General features: G+C 50.4%; 1 pseudogene; it reads left to right on the forward strand.

Moving 5' to 3' along the window:
• Positions 1–342: 342 nt before the first annotated feature.
• Positions 343–481, forward strand: LOC123171746 (uncharacterized; annotated as a pseudogene).
• The last annotated feature ends 5,110 nt before the right edge of the window (positions 482–5,591 follow it).

Here is a 5,591-nt window from a genome sequence, read left to right on the forward strand (position 1 = left end):
GATCCAGAGAGGGAGCAGCCAGCCCGGAAGCTCTCCGACAAGGACGGCAAGCCCACCGACGTGCCCAACCCGGCGTACGACATCGACAGGGCCCGAGATTCCCAGGTGCTGAGATTCATCTTCAACTAAATTATCTCAGCACCCGTTATGATCCAGGTGGCACACTGCAACACGGCGGCCGAAGCATGGGTCGCCATCATGGAGATCTTTATCTCCCAGACTCAGGCGCACATCGTCAATACGAGGATTGCCCTCTCCATGACGAAGAAGGAAAACCCGACGGTGGTCGAGTACATCGAGCACATGAAATCGCTCGGAGATGAGATGGCATCTGCCGGGAAGCCCCTCACCGACGAGGACATGGTGTCCTACATCCTTGCGGGACTCGACTTCGACTACATGTCCTTTGTCTCTACCATCTGTGCCCAAACTGAGTCCATCAAGGTGAGCGAGCTTTATTCGCAGCTCATCAACTATGAAAGTAGGCTGGCCATGTTTGACGGTGGCGGCCAGTCCTCTCACTCCTCTGCCAACGCCGTCTCCCATGGAGGGCGTGGCGGACCCAACCATGGCGGAGGCCGTGGTGGCAACGGTGGTCGCTATGGAGCCGACCGAGGCAACGGGGGCGATGGCCGTGGCCAAGGTCGTGGCGGTGTCTGCAAGAACGGAGGAACAAACAACTGATCCTTCAGTTAATCTTCATAATCTTCATAAAAATCCTGCTGTCAATTTTGGTGGAAATCCCGTTGTATATCATGATTTTATGCAGCAGACACTCGCGGAACACAATGCAGATTCAGGTGTTGTAGCTGATCTTGACAGCAGCGATCCCGGGGATGATTCCCCCTCGTCTGACGCGCCAGCCAGCACCGGCGGCTTAGTTTCCACCTCGGGAGGAGGCGAGCCATCCGCGACGTCCCACGCGTCCAGCCGCGGGCCCGCAAGGAGGGGCCTGGAAGTGCACTCCTCGCCCGATGGACCCAGAGCGAGTCACGCGCCTCTCTCGAGCCGCCAAATGGCGTGGTCTCCTTTAGGCATTCGGGCTGACCAGCCAGGCACGTCACGGGCGGGGAGCAAGATCCGCCTCGCTCCTCGTGTCGGCCAATCAGGCGCGCAACATGACGCGACAGCATCCGCGTTGGATCCGGTGCATCTGGATCGGCTGCTCCTGCGCCTGCATCGAGCATGGATGGATCTTCTGTGGCGGAGGACTCTGCAGTTATTTCTGCACCCACACAGAGAACAAGGTCACAACATGGTATCTCGACACCAAAAATACATACGGATGGTACGGTCAGGTATGATAAGGTACGGTTTGTTGGTCTTGCTGCTACAGTAGAACCATACAACTTGGTAGAAGCTTCAGAACATAACGATTGGAAAAATGCAATGGATGAGGAATATAATGCTCCTATGAAAAGCAGAACATGGCATTTAGTTCCTCCAGCAAAAGTTAGAAATATAATTGATTGTAAATGGGTTTATAGAATCAAAAGAAGAGCAGATGGAGAAATAGATAGATACAAAGCTAGACTAGCTGCAAAGGGTTTTAAGCAAAGGTATGTCATAGACTATGAGGATACCTTTAGCCCAGTTGTGAAAGCAGCTACTGTCAGACTTGTTCTCTCTATTGCAGTATCAAACAATTGGAGTCTTCATCAATTCGATTTGCAGAATGCGTTCCTTCATGGCGTTCTAGAGGAGGAAGCATATATGAAGCAACCACCTGGGTATGAGGTAAAAGATAAGCATCATTATGTGTGCATGCTTGATAAAGCTTTATATGGTTTAAAACAAGCACCCAAAGCATGGTACTCTAGGCTGAGTGAGAAACTCCAAAGTCTTGGTTTTCAGCCATCCAAAGCTGACACATCACTGTCCTTTTACAGAAAAGGAAAAATCACCATTTTGATGTTAGTATATGTTGATGATATATTGTTGCAAGTTCATCACAGGATGCAACTAAGGCATTGCTTGAAGATCTAAGGAGAGACTTTGCTCTTAAAGATCTTGATGATTTGCATTATTTCTTGGGGATAGAAGTAAAGAAGGTTAAAGATGGCATAGTCTTGAGTCAAGAAAAGTATGTGTCAGATGTGTTAAAACGAGCAGGTATGATGAATTGCAAGATTTCAAATATGCCTCTCTCAACTTCTGAAAAACTAGCTAAGGAAGAAGGTGAGCCTTTAAGTGCTGAAGAATCTACAAACTATAGAAGTGTGGTAGGTGCCTTGCAATATCTAACACTTACAAGACCTGATATATCTTTTCCTATCAATAAAGTATGTCAGTTCTTGCATACCCCTACTCTTGCACACTGGACAACAGTAAAAAGGATCTTGAGATATCTGAGAGGTACTATGAGTATAGGTTTGAAAGTCACAAGGTCAACATCAACTTTGGTGAGTGCATTCTCTGATGCTGATTCGGCAGGTTGTCCTGATGATAGAAGATCAACAGGGGGCTTTGCTATTTTCTTTGGACCAAATCTTATATCATGTAGTGCACGGAAACAAGCTACTGTGTCAAGATCAAGCAAAGAAGCTGAGTATAAGGCCTTGACCAATGCTACGGCAGAATTAATATGGATTCAAACCTTCCTGAATGAGGTTCGTGTAAATCACTCTCCTGCTGCACGTTTGTTGTGTGACAATATTGGTGCCACTTATCTTTCAACAAATTAAGTGTTCCATGCAAGAACAAAGGACATTGAGGTGGATTATCATTTTGTGCGTGAAAGGGTAGCTAAGAAGCTACTTGATATTCGGTTCATTCCCACAAATGATCAAGTTGCAGACGGGTTCACTAAAGCCCTATCTTGGCAAAAATTAGAAGAATTCAAGAACAATCTCAACTTGGTGAAGTTATGATTGAGGGGGAGTGTTAGACTATTTGTATACATATATATAGTGTATTATAAACCATATATACATTGTAGGACTAGATGAGGTGTATTTGCTTCATTGTAATCCGGTTGGTAGGTTGTTGGAGGATCTCTATCTTGTATAGCTAACTTGGAGATCAATCCACAACCTAACCAACTAGATCCTTGTAAACCCTAGCCGCATGGTGGCCTATATAAACATGTAACGCGTCCCTGCTAGGCATACGCTTAACGCCATCTTTCAAACATGACGTGTAGTGGTTTATCCCAGTCGGACTCTGATTAGGCACCTATAGTAGTAGTAGGATTAGAACTCCTAACCGAGTAGGTTAGATCGCTAGTCCTAGATGCTATATGTACTCACGTATAACCCCTGTAATCTGCATCGCCAGAAAAGAGCAATACAAAGAAGTATTCAACATGACCGTGGCCATCAAACCGATTTGCTTCCTGTCGTCAAGTTACTCCAGAGTTCCTTCGACGCCTTCGATGTAAATTGATCCGAGCGATTAGAGCACTAGCAAGCCAGCATCACACACGGGAGGTTGGTTACGACGGTGCACGTACTAGCTAGCTATTGTTCATCAATCAAGCTACTAGGCTGTGTGCTTCCTAGCTTTGCACACCGGTGCTGCTCCGGTTACTGGTGAATTGATCTACTCATCAAAAAACAACAATTGATATCTAGAGCCTCGACGATCTATGATGACAGACAGCGACAAGGAGTCGGTCAAGTCCGGCGATGGCGGTTCCAAGGCGAACAAGAATATCCATAAGGTGAAGAAGGGCGGCAAGTCAGCGACTAGTGATGGCGCAACGGGCGGCTCCAACATACTAACGCATCGCGACATCCCTCTCACCATCTGCTTAGTGGACATGGCTCTGAGCGCACCGAAATGAAGATGCACCATCCTGGCATGCAAACGCCATGTTTGGTCCTCCCCTTGGGTCAACAGGCATGCCGGAGTGTCAATATTGAGAGGAGACTGGTGTACAACCTGCTTTCAAATTGTCAATATTGAGAGGAGACTGGTCTTGAATTTGCATTATCCCATCTTCAATGCTGATGACGTACCCCAGCCTCATCCAACTGCCTGACAGAGAGGATGTTGCTTCCGAGACTGGGAATTAAAAGGAAAAAGGTATATTTTTCATCCCTTAACTTATTTGAAAGTATAGAAATGATCCCTCAACTTCAAAACCGGCAAATCTTAGTCCCTCAATTGTCAAAACCGGATGTTTTCATCCCTTGAATTGATTTGGGTGGTTTTTCGCTGACATGGCATTGTTTAGACCATTGACCTTGCCACATCATTGTCCATCTCATCTCCCTCTTCTATCTCACGCCATCCCAACGCTTGACCCGACAGCTGGCAAATGGCAATGGACCGAGTGCCCATGCGCTCCGCGCCACCGCACGCAGGGACCGGCTGGACTTGCTGGACGCGGCATCCGGAGCGTGTTGAATTGCGTAACTCTATTTGTATTAATCACATCAGTGAAGTTACGGTATATACGAGTACAACGAATGGATCAGCTCATCTACGTATCTAACAAAAAGCCTATCGAGGAGGCACGTTGTGCTAGACGTGCGCGGAGGTACGGCCTGAGACGTGCAGAGTGCGACACGGTTGCACCCTGCATGCATGCGTGGTGACTGAGTCTTTGTCCGGCCAACTGCGAGGTGCCGGAGTTAGGCACGATGGCACACCTCCGTCATTCTCCGGCCATCCACCAAAAGGACAGACACGGAGGGGGACCACACACAGGCACCAACCGGGACCAAAGGGGCTGCGCCAATAGCGAGGACCTTTAGTCCCGGTTCGTGTCTGGAACCGGGACTAAAGGGGTCAGACGAACCGGGTCTCGTGCCTGCCAAGGCCCGGCCGGCGCTGTGGCCGCTTGAACCGGGACTGATGCACCCATTGGTCTCGGTTCGTAACAGGAACGGGACTAATTAATGCTTTGATCCGGCCAGAACCAAAGCCCTGTTTTCTACTAGTGAGAGGGTAGGTGATAAGTTCAACAATCTCTACTCCTAATGGACGACTTGGTGAATAGTCTCCGCGGTTTATTTTCGCTGGTTTTTTTCGTCATCCTCCCACCTCCGTTTTTTTTCGTCATTCCCCCACCTCCGTTAACTCGCAACCCTCCCGCAAAAAAACCCGTTCAAAAAAACCCCTACGATCGATGCCTCCTGCCCACAGCAGATCGTTCTCCGCCGCCACCCTGCAGTCCCGCAAGACCTTGCCTCCTCGATCCCACCTCGACATCCATCTCGCCGCCACCTCTTGCTCCGCCCCGCCGTGCGCCGCCCGCCGCCACCGTGCCTGCGCCGCCTTCCCCCGTATCGACTCCGCTGGCCGAATCCCGCCGCCGCCGCGCCTGCGCCGCCGTCCCCAGTATCCACTCCGCTGTCCGAATCACGCCGCCGCGCCCGTCTCGCGGTCCGTGGCCGATGATCGCGTCGACCGGGACTGCGTGCCTCCCCAAACGGCGGCCATGATGAAGGGCGCCGCTCGGCTATGGAGGCGGCGGAAGATGTAGGTGACGCCGGCGGCAGCCGCTCCACCGGCCACCGCCCGGAAGCTGGTGTCGTGGTCGAGCTGGGCGGAGTGGCGCTTCGCCTGCGACGCCGTCTTCCCCGACCCTGGCGCCGCTCTTCGCAGGGTAGGTATCCTCTTCCTGAAGCGCCCCTCCCCCCCCC

Source organism: Triticum aestivum, chromosome 7D, assembly GCF_018294505.1.
Source record: "Triticum aestivum cultivar Chinese Spring chromosome 7D, IWGSC CS RefSeq v2.1, whole genome shotgun sequence".
NCBI classification, from domain to species: Eukaryota; Viridiplantae; Streptophyta; class Magnoliopsida; order Poales; family Poaceae; genus Triticum; species Triticum aestivum.